Raw genomic sequence first — 11,974 nt, forward strand, 5'->3', positions numbered from 1 at the left:
TTATATCTTTAATTGCATTTGTGGGTAACAACCGTGTGTATGAAAATCTTTCCTGAATTATTCTAGATCCCCTCAAAAGGTGTTCAGTCTTCATGTCGGTCACATGTTAACTTCTGGCGGGACTTACTTAGGTTGTATGTGATGAAAAAAGGGAACTTAAAAAATCACAAGATGTTTCCAAGTTAGACTCTTGCAATTATACACAATATATAGGATGTTTTTATTATGGAAGGGGCACAAGGAATAGAAAATGCTCCCTGATAAAGAAGAAAAGAAGATCACTCCAGGTTATACTTCAGTATGACTTTACAGCTAGCACTTTAGAAAAGTAAGAAGGGTTTCACGTATCCTCGGCATGGAGGCTGAGGAGGCTGAGGCAACTTCGGAGGAAGGGCCGTTGGAAGCGCCAAACCCGAAAACAGAGGCGGAGGAGGCGCCGGAGGAACGCGAAGCAGCAGCTGGCAGCAAGAAGCGGGTGGTGCCGGGCATCGTGTACCTGGGCCACGTTCCGCCGCGCTTCCGACCCGGCAGGTCCGCAACCCGCTCAGCGCCTATGGCGAGGTCCGGTGCGTTTTCTTCCAGGCGGAGGACCAGTTCGTGAGACACAAGAAGAAGGCGGCGACAGCCTCCGGAGGGAAGAAGCGGTCCAGGTACAGTAAGGACTCCACCGAGGGCTGGGTGGAGTTCCGCGACAAGCGCCTGGCCAAGCGGGTGGCGGCCAGCTTGCACAACACTCCCATGGACACCCGCAGGCGCAGCCCCTTCCGATACCACCTGTGGAACCTCAAGTACCTGCACCGTTTCACCTGGCCTTTGAGCGCCAGGTGCGACGCCAGCGCCTGAGAGCAGAGGTAGCCCAGGCCAAGGGCGAGACAGACTTCTATCTCCGGAGTGTGGAGCGGGGACAGCGCTTCCTTGCCGCCGATGGGGATCCTACCCGCCCCGATGGCTCCTGGGCATTTGCCCAGCGACCCACGGAACCGGAGCTGAGGGCCCGCTCCAACCGAGGGCTGCTTGCCAAGATCTTTGGAGCCCCACCACCCTCAGACAGTGCGGAGGAACCTTCCCGGGCCAGGGACTCATGAGGCCGGGGAGGCCGCTCTGCTTCCTGTCTACCTCGTGCTGGAATGACACCGACACCCAGGCAAACGTTTTCAGCCCTTTTCTGCGACCAGGAGGCTCGGGTCAAGCCCAGACATGGAAGTTTTGAGGACCTCCCCTCCTCTTTTGCCCAACTGCTGTAACTGCCTGCCTCAGACACCTTATTCGTATTATTAGGATGGTTTTGACTATTGCTGATGTCTGCTTGATTTGGTAGCCTTCCTCTTGTTTAGTAGGGTCCCTTAAAAATGCCACTTTCTTGGCCCAGGAATGGCCTTTATATGTAGCTAGAGTGGAAATGGATGGTCCAGACAGTCTTGTTCTGTTTACTGAATACAGATAAGGGAGCAGCATCATTTTATTTAGAAAAACAGATATGAATTACTGGGTTATGTTTGGATTAGGAACCTCCTCCCTAATGTATTTATAGGAAAAAAATGCTTTTATTTTTAAGGGTGAGAGTCATTTGGCAGATTTCAATTTTCATCTTGTGTTGCGTTCACTGACCTTCACTCCACCTCCTTGTCTCAAAGCCTTCATCCAACCTAGATCCTTTTTTCTTTCTCTGTTTAGTTCCTTAGCCTAGAACATTTATCTAGTACATTTATTAAACCACAGTGAGAGACAGTGACAATGGGAGATAATGACCTTGGTGGTAAGAGTCTGACAGATCACTGGAATAAGATAGATGAGCATCATGGTAGAAGCATATAAGGGATAGAGTGGGGCTAGGGCAGGACATGGAGTGCTCTCAGTGTGGAGCTGATTTCTGATCCCAGGCAGCAGGAGGGTCAGTCTTCATGTCTCCCCAAGGTCAAATTGGGAAAATGGCAGAGCAGAATTCTGAATGAGTCTGGTTTGTTCCTACAGTTCAGTTTGCTTCATAGATAGAGTGTTGGGGCAAACCATTGTAAAGGACAGAGCTTGGAGGGAAGTTGGGATCAAAGATCTCTCAAGTGCACTTACATGTGTGTTGAGGCTCTGAGGGATTTACAAATACATGCAGAGCAGCCCTGATTACTTCAAAGAATCAGGATGAATCATCAAAATGAACTGCAAACTTGGGTGTCACAATACATTGAAGTCTATACTCAGTCTCAGATTAAAATATTATTATCCAGCAGGAAGTCCTTGTCAAGTGTGATTATAATTTGGTTTTGATTGTGCTTTTTCTTTAGTTCTTGGAACCCCACCCCCACCCCCATTAAGGTAATTATCCTTGTTTTTTGGAGTGGAGTGGATTCATCCACTTCTTTGGTTGTAAAACGGACATTATGATCTTACTTGAAAGTGTGCTTTATTGGGAAAGTAAAAATGACCCTATGGTGAGAGCTTGGTATGACATTTCTCATAGTTCATGTTCTGTCCTTTCAGACTTAGTACACAAACATCCGTGTGGTGTTAGTACCATTATGTTGTGAACTTGGTGTCCTTGCTTCTGTGTTCATTCTTTGTGAGTTTATTCCATGTGGATTGTTTCTTCAGGTCATTGTGCCTTCTAAAGTACCAGAGAAATCCAGCTTCAGGATTTGATAAGCTGTTTTCCTCATTTCTTTAGAATTACCAGTCCCTGTAGGCACCTGGGCTAGGTAAATAGATGCTAAGACAAGGAAGAAACTTCTTTCCCTCAAGTTGCCCATAGCTGAGAAAGTTAAAATAGAAAAAAGGGTTTAGCGAGAGTTTCTTGAATGAGTGGATGTGTTCCCAGGCTGGTGGCATCAGTATACTCAAGCTGCACTCCGAATCTCCAGCGAGCACAGTCCACACCTATAGCCAGTCAAGCTGAGAATCAGATGGAGGAAAATGGGTTACCCAGGAACTTTCATCTTGATTCCTTCTAGACTTGAAGCCCTTAGAGATCAGGAAATAATTTTTTAAAGTATCAAGGTGAGGGGCTGGGCATGTGGTTCAAGTGGTAGCGTGCTCGCCTGGCATGCGTGCGGCCCGGGTTCGATTCTCAGCACCACGTACAAACAAAGATGTTGTGTCCGCCGATAACTAAAAACTAAATATTAAAAAATTCTCAAAAAAAAAAAAAAAAAAACTAAGAAGGGAGTCATCCTCAATATCACAGGAGTAGACTCAGATAGGAGGAGCCACAGTACTGGCTAAAATAAAGACTGGCATGGGATTGTTTGAAGTATGTCAAGAACCTTGAAGGAAATGCTTCTGAAAAACTAAACAGGGAATAATTTTTTTTTTAGTTCTGTGTAACACCTACTTGATGTGTGCTATGAGAAAAATTTTAGTTTCATTTTTGTGTTGAATATCACAGTTATCAAGCCAGAAACAGGTGTGGGACATTTTTTTTTTCATGGGTATTTGAATTCCATTTGATGATATTGCAAAAATGGATGTGTAATTAAAACAGGTTAAGTTTATAAGAAAGTTTCTAAATTCTATACATTATTCTGTCTCCTGATTGGGAGAGATTTTGTTTTAACTCTAGTGGATAAACTATATAAGTGGATGTCATTCAATTTTAATTAACTGTGGTTCTTTCAACAAATTTCTTGAGTCCCAACTGCATGCCAGCACTCTTTGGAGTAGGAGATAGAGCAATGGACAACCAGATCTGTTTGTGTGCTTATTTTTTTTCTACTTGAAAATAATGTATTTCCAGGAATATAGGCATAATAACCACAATGAAGTGTGACCATTCTTAGGCTGGTGACCTGTGCAGGTGGCACAGAGAGACCTATCTCAGCCCAGACATGAACAAGTTCTGGGAAAACAGGGAAAGAATCAGAGTTTGGTCTGTCTGACAGATGATAAATTGTGTCCCTAAAGGAAGTCTCTTGGGTTTTTATTTAAAAACTGTTACAAAGGTTCTGTAATTTCTCTGTTTAGGAGATTTAAATATTCTACATTCTAAACTAAAACACCAACTTTTACAATTTAGTATGCTTATATCTGGTATTTATGGACCTATGATATAATCAGGGGTAAACCCATATTATAACATGTGATAGATTAATGGCAATAAAAGATACTATATTCTAAGCTTTCTTAATTTCTTCTTCTTAAAAGGTTCTTATTTTTTAAAAAGGAAAAACAACACAATAGAAAAAGCCACATGACCAACCCATTTTCTTGTAAAACATTTTTTTTTTTTATGTAGCTTTTCTTTGCTCTGGAACATTGTAAATAAAACTACTTTTAAATTTCAAAAAGACTTGCTGCTTCATTCTGTAAATATCTCAATTGATAATACTATTGTTCAATTTAATAATGTTAGAATGATGAGTTTGATAAAATATTTTTTCTCTTATAAGAGAATTTATCCTTTTAATCCAAAATACCATTCATCAATATTTTTTTCCTCATATACTTCCCCCCAATTAATATTAGCTTATGCTTCATTGTGCATTCAGTGTCTTAAGGCACAGTTGTTAATTGTGAAATGTTTAATTTTCAGAGGAAAATAGAAATTTTATGTGTAATCTCAGGCATATAAATTACTAACCTGAAGAAGTGAAGAGAAAAATTTGTTTGGGATGCTCCCAACACCACTGGAAGTTAGAGAGGATGGAGGGAGAAGGAAGAAAAGATGTGAGGTAAAAGAGCAATGTTTATTCACCAGTAGTGATTTCAGCATTTTATTAAATGATCCCAACACAGGCAATGTGAAAGTGGTCTAGGAAAGTGTTTTTTAAAATTTAGTATCTATACCATTCATCTGTGACCTTTTAAAGATGCAGATTCTGATTCAGTAGTACAGGGTGGGGACTGAGATGGTGTGTTTCTAACTGCTCTTGTGGCATAGCCAGGGTTAGACATGTGGTTTTGAATATTGGCTCATTTCAGAAATTGAAAAGATCCTGATGGTCAGGCCATACCTCTGAACAATTCAGACATTTTGGTGCTGAGGCCCAAGCTTCAGTGTTTGGTAACCACCTTCCCACACCCCATCAATGTGTAGCTAGGCTTGAGAAACCTCTTGTTAGAAGGCAATCTTCATCATTGGCAGGAGCTGGTGGATTCACTCCAATGGTACTTAGGAATCACTCATAAACTAAAAGTCAAATTACTGCATTACAATGGACTGCAGCTGAGAAAACAAAACGTGCACCACATTATTTAAATAAAAACTCAGTACACATAGGATATGTTTGGCTTCATAGATTCTCAGAAATGTTATTGTTTCTGTCCTTGCATAATTTCACTATTGAGTTCCTGTGTATAAGAACATCTTTGGAATAGTGGTAAGTAAGAAAAATAAGCCATTAAAGTTCTCCTTACATGAGCCTGGAGTGATTGGAAGGCTGACTTCTTCACATTGACTTGTCTGATTTCAGAGATGGCAGGATTTCAAGAACGGAGTTTTGAGTGTTGGTTCTAAATTTATCCTGGTCTGTTCTCTACAAATTGGATTTCTCTCTAGTCTAGCCTTTCTGATAGCCAGGGTTACCCTTATTTCTTACCTGTACAGAAAACTATCAGTTTCAATTTTAATATATCAGTGAATCATAATTGCTTTCTTTCATTCATACTAACTGGATTTAGCAAGGCTTCTTTTAACAGGAAGCAAAAAGAATCAGGATAAATTAAATAATAAAAGGTGTTTATTTAAAAGTACAGATAGTGGGGAGTTTGTAGGACCACTGGGGATCCAAAGAACCAGACTTGAGGCTGAATGTTCAGGAACCATACCCAAACCACACTGTAGCATTGTGTGAAGGGAAACACACAATGTTGCTCCTAGTTTCCCTGCTGCCATACTGCAGCAGGAGCACAAAATTGCAGCCACCTAGCAAATAAAGATGGAAACATTCCCACCTCCATTTTTGCTAGAAAATGCATTCTGTTTCTCATACCATTTACTAAGGTCTCCAAGTAAAATGTAGGATTGAGTTTCAGGATCAATCTTAACTTAGGGGTGCTGCAGTCTGGCTGGGCACAAAATCACGAGCCACTCAAGCAGGAACAAACTTTATTTTTGAAACTCCCACCAATGCCATGCATGCTCTAGGGAAATATGCTGAACCACACACATGGCGTTCTCCTGGGCCACACTACACCAACAGGAAAATCCCTCCTCCGGAAGTCCCTCCTACCGCATTTCCCCAACTAATGGGAACTCTCCGGGAGTCCCACTAGAGCTCCAAAGTAGCAGACACCCCCCCCCCCCAGGTGGACAGCAGGGGTCTAATATCCAATTGAATGTAGATCTTAACATAATCATATCATCTCAATGGCTTGCTGGTGTCACCTTTCAACCAAAAATGCCATGCATCATTCCTACTTGGCTATGGCTCTCAGCATAGGGGTATTTCTACCTTGATAAAGCAGGGACTTAAATGAGGGGACATTCCTCAGTCATAGGACATTTATTTAAACCATGCTGGGGCAGTAGGGAAGTATGTCAATGGTCTATACCATTCCTTGAGTCTCCTCCTTTTGTAATTTAGGTTGGTATAGATAGCATAAGTTTTATCCCACTCCAATAAGCACTTACTGTCTACTCAGTATTCAAAATATAAATAAGTTGAAGATAATTTGCAGAAGGACTTATAAATTGTTAGAAAATGATTCAAATGGATTCTTTAAATCTAGCAATGCAAAATATACTGGATGGACATTTACAAAAGAGAAGACTTTACTGTTACAAACTGCAGGATGCAAAGTGGGAGGATGTAATACACATTTTAAGTCTCATTTGTCATCATTTATTTGGTATAGTGAAATACCTAATAAGTACATGGTGTCGTGTATATATTGTTTTATTGTATGTTTCCAAATTTTATATAAGTTGTTAAGGGCAAGTATCCATCTTTTTAATTTTTGTGTTATTCATAGTGTTTACTACAAAACCATAGTATTTACACAAGTATTTCTTGTTGAATTGAATTATTTGGGAAATATATATAGTATATTAGGCAGTTTTTCAATGCTGTGACCAAAATGCCTCACAAGGAGAAAAACTTTATTTTGGGCTCATGCTTTCAGAGGTTCAGTCCATAGATAGTTAAGTCCATTGCTTTGGACCTGGTATGAAGCAGAAAATTATGAACAAAGGAAATGGCAATGGAAAGCTGTTCGTCTCATGGAAGACAGTAAGGAGGGGAAGGAGCAGGAACAAGATATAGTCACTGGCATGTCCTCAGTGATCTACTTTCTCCACCACTTCCCACCAACCCACCCAGTAGTCCATTCATTTTGTGTCAATTTGTTCTTTTTCTAGGGCTTTTTTTTTGGGGGGGGGGTGACATTTTATTCTTTTAAAGAATTCACTCAGTACAATGAAGATTTTGATAATTTGTGTTATAATTCTTATTTACCATAAGTATTTTTAAAAATTTTCATCCTTGATTTTTTCTACTATCCATTGGTCATTCAATACAAATTATTTAGTCTACAGGTGTTAGAGTGGCTTCTATTTTTTTAAACTTTCTAATTGACTTCTAATTTCATTCTATTATGATCTCATATAATGAAATGTATTATCTCTATTTTTTTGTATTTGTTAAGAGTTGCTTTGAGGCCTATGATATGGTCTATTTTACAGAAGGATCCATGTGCTACTGAGAAGAAAATATATTCAGTCATCGATGGATGAAATATTTTATATATGTCTGTTAAGTCTAAATTATTAGTTGTATTTATTAGTTCTGTAGCTTCTTTATTGGCTTTTTATTTGGAGGATCTATCCAGTGATGAGATATGTGTGTTAAAGTCACCCAGTATTATTATGTTGTGGTTGACTTTATTCTTGAATTGAGAAGGGTTTGTGTAATGTACATAGGTGCTCCATTGTTTGGGGCATAAATATTTATGATTGTTATGTCTTATTGATGTACAATTCCCTTAAGCAGTATGAAATGGCCTTCTTTGACTGTTCTAATTAATGTTTGCTTAAAGTCCACTTTATCTGATATGAAAATTAAAAACCCCTTCTTGTTTATGTGATGCATGTGAGTGATATTTTTTTCCCATTTTTTTACCTTCAGTCTGTGGATGTCTTTGCTTATGACGTGAGACTCCTGGAGACAGCATATTGTTGGGTTTCTTGTTTAATCCAATCTGTCAGTTAATGTCTTTTGATTGATAAATTTAGTCCATTTACATTCAGTGCTATTATTGAGGTATAATTTTTATTCCCAGTTATTTTGGCTTATTTCAGATTTTAACTTAATTCATCTCTCTTTTAATTGACTAGTTTTCTAGTGTAGTTCCTCCTTTGGCTGGCTTTCACTTTTACTTTTCATGAAATATTTTATAGAGTATGTTTTATAGTGCAGGCTTTATAGTTGTGAATTCTCTTAACTTTTGTTTATCATGGAAGGTTTTTATTTCATCATCAATTCTGGAGCTTTATTTTGCTGGGTGTAGTCTTGGCTGGCATAAATTTACTTTCAGAACTTGGTATATATTATTCTAAGACTTTCTCAGTTTGAAAGTCTGAGTTATCAGCTGAGATCTTGGGTTGGTTTCCCTCTAAATGTTACCTGTCACTTTTCTCTGGCAGCCTTTACTATTCTATCCTTACATGTAAGGCATTTTCATAATAATTTGCCTTGGTGTGGGTCTGCTTTAGTTTTGTTTGGGGTCCTGTAAACCTCCTGTATTTGGTTTTCCATTTCATTGTTAAGGTTTGGGAAATTTTCTGATATTATTTTATTGATTTGTATTCATTTCATTTGTGTCTTTGAGCCTTTGTCTACCCCAATAAATCTTAAATTTGGTCTTTTCATGTTATACCATATTTCTTGGATGTTTTGTTCATGGTCTTTTAACATCTTTTCTCCATGGTCAACTTTATTTTCTGGATTATGTATTTTGTTGTTGTCCTTGCCTGAAACTGTCTTCCAAGTGATCTAGTCTGTTGGTGATTTCCATTGAAGTTTTAATTTGGTTTATTGATTAATTTATTTTGAGGATTTCCAACTGATTTATATCTCCTTATTGAAATGATCTTTCACTTCTTACATTTTTACTCTGATTTCATTTCTTACCTCATGGATCACTTTAACCATGAACGTTCTGAATTCTGTCTCTGACATTTCCTCCACTGTGTTGTCAATGGAGTCTATTCTTTAGGTGTTCTGGGTTATTTGAGATGGCTTGTTCCCTTGATTTTTCATATTGTTTGTCTATCTATCTATCTGGGTGGATCTGATGTTGTAGGGTTTTTACCTTGTGAATTTATAGTGTGTCTCTATGTTACTAGTACCTCACAGATTAGGGAGGGGAGCCTAATGATAGCAAAACTGAATGCAAACAATATACAGCAGTAGACTAGGTCCTTAGTTCCTATTTTGATATCTAGTGTTAATTGGTACAATATATAGAGATAGTAGGACCAGCAATTTCCATCAGCAAAAACAGTAAATAATTATGCATTATGTCTGGTTTAAAATCAAACAGTAGGTGTTGTCTATTAAACAGTAGGTGTTCTGCAATATTAACTATTGCTGTGACATTGGTGGTGGAAGTAGATGTTATACATCTCAATTAATGTTAAGAAGTGTTAAGGATAGAGCTGAGTATGAGAGAGGAAAATAGGAGTGTGGAAAAGTGTTTGCAATTTCAAAGGGTGAATAGGGCAGATGCAGTGGTAACTTAGGATATGTTGTTAATGTGAAAGGGGAAAAATAGAATATAAAGGCAGTGAGAGAGAGTGGAATTTGGTGTCAGGAGCAGGAAAATAAAGAGGGGGGAGGAAAGAGAGAGAGAGAGAGAGAGAGAGAGAGAGAGAGAGAGAGAGAGAAGGGAGATAGAATAGTTGCAAAGATGATATAAAACAAAATCAAAATAAGCTAATCAAATATCCTAATATTCAAAAATGCAAATCATGGGAAAATAACACTTTCAAAAAACAAATAAACAAACAATAAAGAAGTCTGGAAATTAGTAGAGGGAAAAACAAATATGAAAATGTGTAGGAGACCTTGAATTAGTCAGTACACATTCAAAGAGAACAAAAACCCTATAGAGAACACCAAAACAAAAGAAAAACAGAACTGCAACAAACAAACAAGAACAATCACCATACCTTGATGGAATGTTATAAAATTAAGAAATCAAATCCACCACGGTGGACAAAACAGTCAGTGAGTTTAGATGTTCACTGACTTTGTCCACCTGATTTTGTTTTCACTTTTTCTTGAGGTATGAACTAAGTGTGGGAGTATGAGCTGTCATTGGTGCATCCTTCCCTTTTATTATGTTGCTAACAAGGTTGAAGGTTGAGGTTTATGATCTCTCAATTTCCCTTCTTGATAGATTTGGGTAGGCCACGCCTGGATGTAAAGTGGTGTTCTGGGGAGGCTGAGTGGTGTGCAGGTGTGAAGCAGCTGGTCATGTCCTGGGGGCTGGTTTGCCACATCCAGAGGGCCTAGATGGCCTGTACCTGGTGAGTCAGGGCCAGACATTGGGTTGTAGGGGCTAGTGGTGAAGCTGGGTGCTGGGTGGGGCAGGTCTGGCAGTGAAGCAGTGGCCTGGCATGAAGGCCTATGGGCAAGTGGCTAAGCTATAAGCCTGTAGGCAGAGCAGTAGGCCTGGTTGGTGGGTAGGGGGTTGAGAAATTGGGGACTGGAGGGTCTGGGGGACACTGGCAGGTACTAGACTGGTGCTAGACCTGGTGGATCCCAGGGTCTTGGAGACCAGTGGACCAACTGGGGAGAGAGCCAGGAACTAAGCTGCTGCCAACCTGGCTTGGGCCCTGGAAGCCTGGTGGGTGCCCGACTAGCTGGTTGGGCAAGCCAAGAGCCAAATGCCCTCCTACCACCCTTCTAACCTCCTGACCATTAGCTGGCCCCATTAGTCCCTTCCAGCTGCAAGACTCACGGGGCTGGGGATAGCTAGGCTCTCTCAAACCCGTCTAACCTGTGTTCCCCTGGGTGAAATTCTCCTAGTTTCTGTCTTTCCACAGGTTTGCTAGGGTCTTACAGGCCCATGCAGACCTAATTGCAAACTCATGGATCTGAGTTTTCAGTTTCTTTTGGCTCCACCACACTGGAGTCCCAAGATGGCTCCTGGATCAGCTCTCAGTGGACAATTGATAAACTCAGGGTGATAGGATTTTTTAGATCTGATTACTGAGTCAGTCTCTGGTTTGATTAGGGCAGTCTGCCCTCCAGTCTTAAGATTTTTTACTTTAAGCCTTGGGGAGACATAATATTCCTGCTGTTTGAGTTCTGGATAGCTGAGCTAGGAGAAATGCTGCCTCATTCCTAATTCACCATCTTGCTTTCTTCCTTTATTTCTATTCATTGTTCTTTTCTTCTGAGTTCCATCTGCTATTAATCCCATTAATAACTATTTAAATTTATATATTGTATTTTTCAGCTCTAGAATTTTAATTTTTGTTAGATTTAAAAATACTCATGAAATCTTTCATCATTTTAGTTATTTATCCATCTTCTGCTCAAGGAGGGGGGCATTATTAGCATGATGCTAATAGCCTATGTCCAGACAATGATGCCGAGCTGGGAACAATTCAAGGTACCCAGTATCTTCATCTTTTGATGGATACTATTATCTCATTAAATTATTTACGAAAGGCAGCAAACTCCTCCATGTACATAGAGGAAAGCACTTTTGAATTTTAAGGTAGCTTCTAGAAACAACATTTAATGACAAATTCAATGGACGCTTGCAGAAAAAGATAATTCATATAATTCATAGTCATGCTTCCCACTGGTTTTCAAGATTGTGTCAGAACCCAAATTACTACTTCCCCTAGCAATGCATTTTTTTTTCACTTTTCACCAAAGTAATAATAAGGTATTTCTTACTAATAAAAAACTTACTATAAGCGTTTACCAAGGCCCCATTTTTGGTTCAGTGTTAATTTACTTTCTTTGACAAACAGCCATGATGTTATTTGCTCACCAGAATGTTTACTGCTTCATTCTACCAGTAGATAATA

At 39.5% G+C, this 11,974-nt stretch overlaps 1 pseudogene; it reads left to right on the forward strand.

The window, feature by feature from the left end:
- Nucleotides 1-355: 355 nt before the first annotated feature.
- On the forward strand, nt 356-1,085 carry LOC143401838 (activator of basal transcription 1 pseudogene; annotated as a pseudogene).
- The last annotated feature ends 10,889 nt before the right edge of the window (nt 1,086-11,974 follow it).

Source organism: Callospermophilus lateralis, chromosome 6 (assembly GCF_048772815.1).
Source record: "Callospermophilus lateralis isolate mCalLat2 chromosome 6, mCalLat2.hap1, whole genome shotgun sequence".
NCBI classification, from domain to species: Eukaryota; Metazoa; Chordata; class Mammalia; order Rodentia; family Sciuridae; genus Callospermophilus; species Callospermophilus lateralis.